The sequence below is a fragment of the Odocoileus virginianus genome, chromosome X (assembly GCF_023699985.2).
Source record: "Odocoileus virginianus isolate 20LAN1187 ecotype Illinois chromosome X, Ovbor_1.2, whole genome shotgun sequence".
Taxonomy (NCBI): domain Eukaryota; kingdom Metazoa; phylum Chordata; class Mammalia; order Artiodactyla; family Cervidae; genus Odocoileus; species Odocoileus virginianus.
The window spans coordinates 6,137,953-6,148,446 of NC_069708.1; the positions used below are offsets into that span (position 1 = coordinate 6,137,953).

Here is a 10,494-nt window from a genome sequence, read left to right on the forward strand (position 1 = left end):
TCAGTCGTATCCGACTGTTTGCCATCCCGTGGACTGTAGTCTGCCAGGCTTCTATGTCCATGGAGTTCTCCAGGCAAGAATACTGGAGTGGGTTGCCATTTCCTCCTCCAGGGAAAATCTATGCTCAGTTCAGTTCAGTTGCTCAGTCGTGTCCGACTCTCTGCAACCCCATGAACCGCAGCACACCAGGCCTCCCTGTCCATCACAAACTCCCGGAGTTTACTCAAACTCATGCCCATCAAGTCAGTGATGCCATCCAGCCATCTCATCCTCTGTTGTCCCCTTCTCCTCCAGCCCCCAATCCCTCCCAGCATCAGGGTCTTTTCCAATGAGTCAACTCTTCCCATGAGGTGGCCAAAGAATTGGAGTTTCAGCTTCAGCAATCTATGCTAGTTGCTTTCAAATAGAGTATTCCGTTTGTTAGTGCTGTTATCTGGAGTTTTCCGCGTCTGTATGGGCACACCTGCTCCACTCTCTTGCTCCCTCTTGTGGCCGAACCCTTGAACTTTTATGTCTTGTTCTTACAACAAATCAGGCTGGCTGCTGGACACCTCATTTTCCAGAAGGTGGCAGTATAGCTCACGTTTCTGACTGCTTCCTTGCCGGTAGACCCTGGCCTATTTTCTTGAACTCACTGTCTAGAGCTAGCTGTCCCTGCTGTCCTGGGCAGTGTGCACAGGCAACCAGCTGCAGCGTGGCGGGCGGTGTGTATGTAGCATTTAGGAAATTGAGGGTGCCCAGGGACCTGGTAGGTAGGTAGGTCCCCAGGTGTGCTACTCCCAGAGGCTTGCAGGTAGATTTCCTGCTGAGTGAATTCAGTAGGAACCATGTCCCTTTAATGCCCTTTGATACGGTATTCTTGTCTGCCTTTTTTCTTGTTCTCTTTGCTCCTTCCAGCCATGAAGTTCTGGTCTCTGTACTCTGGGTGCTGCTAGAGAAAAGTGGGTTTCTCCAGCTGCATCGGGTACAGCTGGAGAAGTCAGCACTCATTTCCTGCTCTAGTTCTTCGCTACTAGAGGTGGAGGCCCACTGCTTGTTCATCCCCTTGAGGGACAAAGAATAGCACAGGTAAAGGTCTTACTGTCACCCCTGTGTCCAAACCCATTCACATATTACATGTATTCACATGTTGCAAAAATGCATGCCATATATTTTTACTCCAGTGGCATGCTAGAATCTCGCTTTGGGAAGCCTGGACTTCTGCAATTTCTGTCTTGTCCATGGGTACCTGTCCAGTCAGCACTTTGCAAGTTTTTTCTTGACTGTCATGAGATGAGCTGGGAAGGGTTGCTGTTCCCCCAGTTCAACACGTGTACTGAAGCCTTTCTGCCTGCTGTCTCATGCACAGTGGGCAAGTCCCTTGGTGTGTCATGCTGGATCCCACAGTTCCTGCAAAAGTGCTTTGGTTCATGGAGTGAGTGAAGTCGCTCAGTCGTATCCGACTCTTTGCGACTCCATGGACTGTAGCCTACCATGCTCCTCCGTCCATGGGATTTTCCAGTGGGTTGTCATTTCCTTCTCCAGAGGATCTTCCCGACCCAGGGATCGAACCTGGGTCTCCTGCATTGTAGGCAGACGCTTTACCGTCTGAGCCACCGGGAAGTTTTTGGATAGATGCCCAATTCTTGGTTCATGGATAGATGTCCAATTCTTTATTGAAAGGGAGGGACAAAAAAGAGGAACATCTTGTGTCATGGCGATGCTCTTAGGATTTCTTAACAAAACTTAAGTCTTATTGGGGAAAATGTACATGTATTTGTTTTCATGGTTTTGAGATATAGATGTTTAGCTTAGGTTGAGATTTCAAGAACTGTTAAGAAAAGCAGAAGCTCTGGAGTCTGACAGATAGGGTCAAGATCACCTGTGCTGCTATCTAGTTCTGTGACATTGGACATTATACTTAACTAAGCCACACTTCCTTTAACTAAACAGTGCTTAGCATAATGCCTAAAATGCTAAACACTTTGACACATTGAGTTACTGTTCTAATTAGGGCATTAGTAAAGAAAGCTTTAGTCTCTGAGATTGAGGGGGAAAATACTCATCATGTACAAGAGCATGCAGTAAAAGAATTTAGAAGAGAAGGTATCTACATCAGCACATGCTTTATTTCCTTTGAATTGAGATGGCAGTATGTACCTCAATAACGCACAAGCCTGAACCTAGGGAAGCAGCTCACTTTACTTAGTAAGGAGGCACTTGGATTAAACAGTATTGATTCAGTAGTAAAGCTTTTTGTTTCTGAACAACAGAAACTGGCTTCAGCCAAAGGGGGAAAAAGGCATTTATTGGATGGACCTTCAGGTTTATCTTGGACCCCAAGGACAGGAAGGTTTGTCAGCCTCAGGGTTATAACTAAGAGCTAGATCACCATCAGGTCCTTGCCACTTGGTCGTCTCTCTGAAGGCAAAAAGTATTTTCTGTCACCGCTTCTAATTCACAGGATACAAATTGATCTAAGTCACAGGGTACTAATTGAGATGCCCACAGCTGCCCGAGTTTTAGATGTTACAATGCTTGGGCTTTCCAGGTGGCTCAGTGGTAAAGAATCCGCCTGCCAATGCAGGAGCCACAGGTTCAATCCCTGGGTTGGGAAGATCCCCTAGAGGAGGAAATGGCAACCCACTCCAATATTCTTTCCTGGAGAATCCCAGGGAGAGAGGAGCCTGGTGGGCTACAGTCCATGGGGTCTCAAAGAGTCAGACACAATTGCACATGGAGGCACCATTAAATGGCCAGTGGTAGACACCACAACACTCTTCTGCTGCTGCAGGGATTGTAGATCCAAGTGCCTACATCAGTGAGATGACCATTTTGAGCAGAGGCCAGAAATACGCTTTTGTTGTGTTTAGCCACTGAGATTGGAGGGTTGTTATCACAGCATAACCTAACTTATCTTGGCAAATGCAAATATTGTTGATTTTCACAGCCTTTTTTGTTCTTTTAAATATTTAATATTCACTTATTTGGCTGGGTTAGGCCTTAGTTGCAGCGTGCAGGATCTTTAGTTACAGAATGTGGGATCTAGTTCCTTGACCAGGGATTGAGCCCAGCCCCCCTGCATTGGGAGCACAGAATCTTAGCCACTAGACTACCAGGGAAGTCCCCACAGCCTTTGATGATTTTCTCTTTATCCTTCCATGACAGAAATAGATGGGAAGTTTTGGAAAAGGGAACTTAAGCTGAAAAATAATTAGTGTCCTCTATACTAAAATTAACTACCGCACAATTGCACTCATCTCACACACTAGTAAAGTAATGCTCAAAATTCTCCAAGCCAGGCTTCAGCAATACGTGAACCATGAACTTCCAGATGTTCAAGCTGGTTTTAGAAAAGGCAGAGGAACCAGAGATCAAATTGCCAACATCTGCTGGATCATCGAAAAAGCAAGAGAGTTCCAGAAAAACATCTACTTCTGCTTTATTGACTACACGAAAGCCTTTGACTGTGTGGATCACAATAAACTGTGGAAAATTCTGAAAGAGATGGGAATACCAGACCACCTGACCTGCCTCTTGAGAAACCTGTATGCAGGTCAGGAAGCAATAGTTAGAACCGGACATGGAACAACAGACTGGTTCCAAATAAGAAAAGGAGTACGTCAAGGCTGTGTATTGTCACCTTGCTTATTTAACTTATATGCAGAGTACATCATAAGAAACGCTGGGCTGGAAGAAGCACAAGCTGGAATCAAGATTGCTGGGAGAAATATCAATAACCTCAGGTATGCAGATGACACCACCCTTATGGCAGAAAGTGAAGAGGAATTAAAAAGCCTCTTGATGAAAGTGAAAGAGGAGAGTGAAAAAGTTGGCTTAAAGCTCAACATTCAGAAAACTAAGATCATGGCATCTGGTCCCATCACTTCATGGGAAATAGATGGGGAGACAGTGGAAACAGTGTCAGACTTTATTTTGGGGGGCTCTAAAATCATTGCAGATGGTGATTGCAGCCATGAAATTAAAAGGCGCTTACTCCTTGGAAGGAAAGTTATGACCAAGCTAGACAGCATATTAAAAAGCAGAGACATTTCTTTGTCAACAAAGGTCTGTCTAGTCAAGGCTATGGTTTTTCCAGTGGTCATGTATGGATGTGAGAGTTGGACTGTGAAGAAAGCTGAACGCTGAAAAATTGATGCTTTTGAACTCTGGTGTTGGAGAAGACTCTTGAGAGTCCCTTGGACTGCAAGGAGATCCAACCAGTCCATCCTAAAGGAGATAAGTCCTGGGTGTTCATTGGAAGGACTGATGCTGAAGCTGAAACTCCAATACTTTGGCCACCTCATGTGAAGAGTTGACTCATTGGAAAAGATCCTAATGCTGGGAGGGATTGGGGGCAGGAGGAGAAGGGGATGACAGAGGATGCGATAGCTGGATGGCATCACTGACTTGATGGCCATGAGTTTAAGTAGACTCTGGGAGTTGGTGATGGACAGGGAGGCCTGGCGTGTTGCGATTCATGGGGTTGCAAAGAGTTGGACATGACTGAGCAACTGAACTGAACTGAACTGATACTAAAATTTGCTTTCTTAGTGATTTTAATGCTATGAGTGGGAATTCACAAGTGGGGTTAGCTAGAAGCTGCTAACTGATTTCTCCTGGGAAATGAGCTTGCTTGTTACAGAATATTACTTTTAGGGCATATTCTTACTCACTAGTATAAATCACATATTTGAAAGCTGCACATACACACATACACACTCAAATCACTGTCAAAAGTTTGATTCATTTCACACAACCAAGATTTGAATAACATGTCAGGTATTGCTTTAAATAGATAAATATGTATTATGTAAATTATGTGTGTGTGTGTGTGTATATTAGTGTTTTCTGTTTATCTGATATTACTCGTACAGCAAAATACTGAATGGAAGAAAGTGACCACATTTAGAAGCACTCTAGGTCTTGCATTTGAGTAAGTGTAAAGCAAGACACCAGTATAGGTCTAGTCCAGCAACTTGCTTCTCTTTATCTCATTTGTCTTTCTTTGAGATAAAATAGAAGATAGGGAGAAAAATAAAGGGCAGGGAGAATGTGATTATAAGCAAGAATCATTAAGATATCCAAACTGAGTTAATAAACATGCTTTTTTCAATCAGAAATTTACCAACAAGTTTTGTGTATTTCCTTCAGTAAATTATTCTTGAATTAAATATTGCATGCTGGAGAGATAAAGATAATTACTAAAAATCATGACATATTATGGAGTTTAGTGTGCTGAATAGCTTTTGCATAAAGTAGTATTTGATTATGCAATATTTATGTTGTGAGAAGTATCTATCTGTGGCAATTGAATATCAAGTTTAAAATTAGTGATTCTGATCTTACTCAATAGATTTGTCCTTTTTGAAACATGCAATTTGGTTTCAAAGGGCATATTCATGATTATTTTTTGCATATGCTAAGAATAATTTATGTTACCAGTAAATGAAACTTTGGCCTTTTTTTGATTAGTTTGTGCAAAACCCTGTTTCATATCAAGACTTTAGTGCTTCCAGACTGCATATTTCTATTTTTGTGTGGCTTTTGTGTTTATAAATGACATCATTGCTTTACCACCTACATGAAATCATAATTATTATTTTTAAAATTAGTTCTATCTTCTCGATTAAATCAATATGTTTTCCTTTGAGTCACTGCCTGGTATATTCCAAAAGCACAAATTATGTGTACTCACGTATTCAGGTATATTAAGCATTAAAACTTTTTTTGCACATTTTTATTTATTTATGTTTGCTTTTGGCTGTGCTGGGTGTTTGTGCAGGCCTGCACAGGCCTTTCTCTAGTCGCGGTGATGTGGTGAGCAGGGGGTATTCTCTAGTTGGGGTGTGGGGTGTGGGGTGGGGTCTCATTGCAGTGACTTCTCTGGTTGCCGAGCGTGGGCTCCAGGGCGTGCAGGCTCAGTAGTTGCAGCTCGCAGGCCCTGGAGCACAGGCTCAGTAGTTGTCGCACGTGGGCTTAGTTGCTCTGCAGTACGTGGGGTCCTCCTGGACCAGGGGTTGAACCTGTGTCTCCTGCATTGGCAGGTGAACTCCCTACCACTGAGCCTCCAAGGAAGCTCTACATACTTTAAAGATTTTAAAAAATTATTTGTTTATTTGGCTGTGCTGGGTCTTAGTTGTGGCATGCAGTATCTTTTTTTTTTGTTTTTTCCCCCAGTTATGGCATGAGAGATTTTACTTGGAGCATGCAGGATCTAGTTCCCTGACCAGGGATCAAACCTGGGCCCCCTGCATAGGGGAGTGGGGAGTCTAAACCACTGGACCACCAGGGAAGTCTCTTGAAGATTTTATCACTGCATTCTTTAAGTATGTATTTTCCTTCCTATGAAATTTTAGAACTTATGATGAAGATGGCTATTGGTTACTATACTGTTTTCTTTGGCCAGAATTTCGTAGTACCCTTTCTTTTTTTTTTTTTAGTAGAACAAGAAGTTTATTACTCCACTCAGTAAAAATTGTGGAACGCTTCACGAATTTGCATGTCATCCTTGCGCAGGGGCCATGCTAATCTTCTCCGTATCATTCCAATTTTAGTATATGTGTTGCCGAAGCGAGCACCATAGTACCCTTTTAAAGTACTTCGTGAAGGTGTTCATTCATTGCAACGGACATACAGACAGCTTTGTGAGAAAAGGATGAAGTAGAAACTTACCATCTCACGTAAGCCCCCAGCAGTGGAGCTAGACAGGCATGAGTGGTGTCTACCCCCACTCCCAGTCTTGCCAACACACACACGCACGCACACACACAGACACACATATACTATGTTATCTCTGCTGCTCTCTCACTGCTGGTCTCATTCTCTTCCACAGCAGAGAGAATTTTCCAGAGAGAGTACCTCGCCTGGAAATCCTGGGCATCCATCTCAGTAGTTTTCTGACTATTGAAGAAGGGAAACTTTCTGTCTAGCTAATGATCCAGGAAAGTCTGGGGAAGAACTTTGGCCCAGCTGGGGCCATTTGCTTACTTCTCAGACTACATACCATGGACAAGCGGACAGAGAGACTATGGTCAACAATTCCGGAAATTGGATGAAGTGAGGGAGGAGCATGTCCTTAAAGAAGGTCATTGTTCAGATGACATAGATGCTAAATGTTCTCTAAATCAAGTCTATCATACAGCTGTGAACCAAGAGATCTAAACAGAGAACAGAATACAATTACACTGCAAAGAACCTCTGTGAAGATTCTCTTTTGGGGGGCTATGCTGGGTCTTCATGCTGCGCACGAGCTTTCTCTAGTTGCAGTGAGTGGGGGTTACTCTCCAGTTGCTGTGTGCAGGCTTCTCATTGTGGTGACTTCTCTTGTTGTGGAGCACAGGCTCTAGAATGTGAGGGATTCATTAGTTGTGCACTGGTTTAGTTGCCTCTTGGCATGTGGGATCTTCCCAAGCCAGGAATTGAACCAGTGTCCTTTGAATTGCAAGGTGGATTCCTAACCACTGGACCATGAGGTAAGCCCCAAAGACGTTTTTTTCCCCTATCCTCCCTTAAAAAAATTTTTTTCCAAAGACTTTTAAAAATGATTATTATGATAAAAGTTTCAATATGCCAGGAAGTCAAAACAACTAAAAATGTTACGCGCTTAATACAGACTGCAAATATATAGTCAAAATGATAGAAATACAAGGATAAGTAGACAAATCCACAATTATAGTGGAAAATATTAATGTACTCTTCTGATTTACTATATCACAAAGATGAAAACCATTAAGGCCATGGGCAATTTGAAGTACATAATCCCATTTGACATGAAAGAAACAGTGCACCCAATAGTGGCAGAATTACATATTCTTTTCAAACACACAGTTTGCGAAAATTGGTCCATAAAACAAGTATCAACATAGGCCAAAGAATTAGTGCCATACTGGTCATGTTCTCTGAGCTAAATGTGATTAACCTGGAATTCTACTTCCTGTGTGGCCAAGGAGGCTCCTAATAAAGTGACTCAGCAAAGAGAACTAAAAACTCGAGCAAAATATGAAATAACTGCCTAAAGGCTCCAGAGAGTGAACCAAAGCAGGCACATTTTGGATGGGAGTAAACCTTGGAGGAAGGGATTAGCCTAGAGTGACTTCACCATTTTAACAGGGTTTCACTTGAAACTACCTTTTGAAAAGGAAACGATGAACAACAACTTTTGGCCATGTGTATGTGCTTAGTCGCTCAGTCGTGTCCAACTGTGACCCCATGGACTGCAGCCTGCCAGGCTCCTCTGCCCATGGGGATTCTCCAGGCAAGAATACTGGAGTGGGTTGCCGTTTCCTTGTCCAGGGGATCTTCTTGACCCAGGGATCGAACCTGTATCTCCTGCATTGCAGGCAGACTCTTGACCCGCTGAGTCACCAGGGGAGCCCCAGCTTTTGACGGTGCTCCTCATTTATTCACTGATTGCTTGATGGGTGAGATCGATTAACTTCAGGTAGAGATTTGGTCACTACTCAACAGATGTCTTGGTGAAAGTGTATGCCCAGCCTCGTCCCAGCCAAATAATCTATATGGTTGGCCAAAAACATTTTTTCCAACTCCTCTAAAATCAATTCTTTGAACTTACCCCTTAGGCTATCTGAACTCCCTCAACCCATTCAATCATGATTGTGATTCTGAAACTGAGTAGTCCTAGCTTACTTGGTTACCTTTAAAAATTCATTCCAAAAAGATGCATATTCACATAGACATGGAAACATGACTTAATTCTTCATGGTAGGGAAATTAGACATTATTTACTAGTCCTTCCTCCTTTTCTCCTCCCTTCCTCCCTTCAAGTCTATTGGTAATAAATGTAATACCTCTGAAATCATCTTTGTTAGATTAGTAGCATGTCACTAAGTCAGTGATGGTTTGTAATTAGGGTAAAGTTCTTTCTATTTGCCCATATTACTTTTTTAACCATGCATAAAGTCTCACTAATGAAGTAGAAATCTGATAAATTGAGATGGTTTAAACTGCATTCATGTGGCTCATGTGTATTTGCAACAGTTTTGAATGGGAGAGACCCCCAAGGACATACCAATACACTTGCTAAAAGTTCAATGAAATTGATCAGGGTGGCCAAGAGATGAATAAGGAACACATGAAAGACCAGAAACTGCTGAAAGATTAGACAATAGTAGCCTCTGTAAAAAACAAAAAACTTTAAAAAGGTGGAGCTGCTTTTTCACTCTTGCATGGAGAAGATACTCTTGGCAGAAGGTGCCTGTGATGAGTCAAGTAAAGGAAATGATTTTGATTATGAGGAATTTTTTTAAAGACCGAAAATAGGGCATATTTATCACTTGTCAGTTATTGTGAGTTTTATGGCTGTGACTTATTAGCTGCCAAAGAAGCTAGTGAATGTTTTTCTGTCTCCTGGCAATCTCTCAGTCACCATTCTTGATGCCTTATAACAAAAATTATATGGTATGTCAGTAAGTTGGCTTTTATTTCGACACACAAATGTTTTTAATAAGTTTTAAAAGTGGAAATAATTAAACCATTTTCTCTTTTCAGAAGATGTTTTAACTTTGCTTGTAAGCTATTAATGAGCTTGAAATCCAAATTAAAAAAATCCATAGAAAACAAGGTTGAAGAGGAATCTGATGGGATGTTAAGAGTGGTTCTCTTACGAAGGCGATTTTAGTTAATTTTACTTTCCTCTGTACTTTCCTCTATTTTTCTACTCTAAAGATACACTTCTAAATCGGGAGGAAAAAAGTCATTAAAGTGGAAAACATCTCTGACAAGACCATATTACAACTAGTCCATTTCTCAAGGTAATCATTTCATTTATATAAACAACAGATATTTACTGACACCCTTTGTTTTTCTTTAGTTCTCCTTAGTTCCTATAACAATGGGTTTATGTGTAAGGCACAATATATGTAAGGAATTAAAAAGTATTCATCTTTATAGGGATCTTATGAATGGTGTCTGCATTGTACACATTTAAGAAACAGTGTCAGTGTTGTGACAAGTCACAACAGTGACTTGTCAAGTGTCACATAAGCAGGAAGTGACTGGGCTAGATTGTTATAGTAATGCCACCCCACCCACCCCCCTAAGAAGAACCTCTCCTTATATACATGCTCTTTTATCCACACTGACTCTAGGCCATGTAACTTGTTAAATCCAATCAGACATAAACAAAGAAGACACAAGCAGGTATAATATAATATACTGCAATAAGAAAAAGACACAAACAGAGACTCGAAAAGTGCTAGCTCACTGGGACTTTTCTTCTGCTCGTTGGACCCTGAGTCTACCATTGGAAGACGCTTGGGTTGGCCGATTGGAAGGTGAGACACCAGGTGGAGCAGAGATGGGCTTGGAGAGGAAGGCAGATTGAATTGATCAACAAATGTAGCAAACTAAGAATGGAGTTTTATTTTGTTGTAAATGTAGATTGCTAAGCAAAATTGTAGTAAGATGGCTCGAAAAGCATGCAATCAAAGCACGGAAGAAGAGATGGGAGATAATTGCAGCCATTTAGAGAAGCTTCCCAGGTGGCCCTAGTTG

The 10,494-nt window shown here is 41.8% G+C and overlaps 2 non-coding genes across 2 annotated transcripts; both read right to left on the bottom strand.

Moving 5' to 3' along the window:
• Nucleotides 1-1,529: 1,529 nt before the first annotated feature.
• Nucleotides 1,530-1,602, bottom strand: TRNAC-ACA (transfer RNA cysteine (anticodon ACA)). The gene has a single exon. It is a non-coding gene; the product is annotated as a tRNA-Cys (tRNA).
• A 4,851-nt stretch (nucleotides 1,603-6,453) lies between these two features.
• On the bottom strand, nucleotides 6,454-6,560 carry LOC139033222 (U6 spliceosomal RNA). The gene has a single exon (XR_011485845.1). It is a non-coding gene; the product is annotated as a U6 spliceosomal RNA (small nuclear RNA).
• Between the last annotated feature and the right edge of the window lie 3,934 nt (nucleotides 6,561-10,494).